Raw genomic sequence first — 1,875 nt, 5'->3', positions numbered from 1 at the left:
TGCGGTCGCTCAACGGCCGCCGGGTCATGCGGGACGTGAAGCTCGGCGAGGTCACGGAGGCGCACCTGGAAACGGCGATCCGGCGGCTCGAGGCTTTTGATGTTATTCTCTTCATGGAGGGCGGGCTCGACGCGAGCGAGCTCCGGCGGCTCCGCGGCTGGCCGGAGCGCGACGCGGACGAGCCGCGGCGCAACGCCCACTCGAGCGACAGCAAGCGCGACGCGTTGGCCGGGGGTCTCGCGGGGGACGCGGCGGACGCGCTCGTCGAGAAGCGGCTCGCGATTTTGGCGTCGCACGCGACGCTCGACGAGCGCCTCTTCGCCGCGGCCCGGGAGCTGGTCGCGCGGCGGCGTCCGGCGACGTTCCGCGCGCCGGCGCGCTGCGACGACGGTCCGCCGCCGCCGTCCTGCGCCGCCGCGCCGCCGCCGCGGGGCCGCTTCGAGCGCCACTCGGTGCGGCTCGCGTCGCTCGGCCGCGGCGACGCGGTCTTCGACGGGGCCTGCGCGAAGCGCTACGTCGCGCTGTCGGGCCTCAAGGCCTGCAACCTCGCGGCGCTGCTCCCCGCGCGGCGGAGCGCCCTCGAGGCCGCGCACCGCCGCGCCGCGGCGGTCTGGGCCGAGGCGGACTGGTCCGAGCGCCACCTCGCCGCGGCGCTCGACCGGGGCCAGCCCGCGGCTCGGCTCGCGCGGGGCCTCTGCGTCCGGTCGCGCGCGCCGCACTGCGCCATCGCCTCCTGGTTGCGCGACTTGGAAGCCGCCGTCGCGGCCGTCGCCGCGGCGGGCGCCGAGGCGCTCGTCGGCGCGCCCTACGACCTCTTCGCCGGCGCCTTCTCCGGCGCGCGGATCGTCGGCGGCGCGCACGAGGCGCGGCACCGCTGCGCCTTCGGCGACTACGACATTCTTGCTTGCGCCGCGGCGGCGCCGGCGACCGCGACGCACTTGGCGGACCTCTTCTCGCATCATTCGGACGCGGAAACGCGGCACCGCGTTTCCCCCTGCGCGCCTCCGGCCCTCGACGACGCGCGGCTTCTCCGGCTCGGCCGCGGGTCTCCCACGCCGCCCTGGATCGACGCGGACCGCGCCCTGGGGAGCCGGCGCGCGCTGCCGCGGTGGGAGCGGCGCGAGGCGCACAAGACGACCTTCGACAAGGCGCGGAGCAAGCTGCGCAAGAGCTTCCTCGGCGAGAATACGACCGTCGCCCACGTCGTCCACACGCGGCTCCAGATCAACGAGGAGCATCTGGAGGCGCTCCTCGAGGCGCGGCTCGCGCTGTTCTTCGCCGTGACGCTGCCGTCGATGGCGCGGCAGACGACGACGAACTTCGCGTGGATCATCTACGCGCGCGCGTCCAAGTGGCCGGCGCGCCACGCGGCCGAACTTTACGAGAAGCTCGCGCCCCACGCCCACTTTTTTGTCGTCGAGACGCTGCCGGAGCTGCCCGCGGCGAAGCGCCTCGAGCTCGAGCGGATCAACGAGCATCGGCCCGAGCTCGGCGTGAAGGAACGGGCCGCGCTCCTCAAGAAGCGGGCCGCCGAGGGCGTGCCCCCCTTCGACGCGGCGGACGTCGTGCTCCCGCGCGACTTCACGGCCTGCGCGCTCCTCGCGCACGTCGGCCTGCGGACGTGCGCGGCGCCGCCGCGGTTCCGGCTGTCGACGCTTTTAGACGGCGACGACGGCCTCCACGCGGACACGATCCTGAGCCTCCAGCGCGCGGCGGTCCACGAGCTCTTCGATCGGAAGCGCAAGTCCGACGCGCTGCTCTGCAGCTACGACGCCTTCGAGTGGTCCGCGCGCGATTCCACGAAGGAGCAGCAAGGCGGCCGCCGGACCGTCCGAACGCTGCCGGGCACGCTCGTCAAGGTCACGCAGAAGGCGA

Source organism: Aureococcus anophagefferens (assembly GCF_000186865.1).
Source record: "Aureococcus anophagefferens unplaced genomic scaffold AURANscaffold_68, whole genome shotgun sequence".
Lineage (NCBI taxonomy): Eukaryota > Pelagophyceae > Pelagomonadales > Pelagomonadaceae > Aureococcus > Aureococcus anophagefferens.
Note: the sequence above shows the minus strand (reverse complement) of the source record.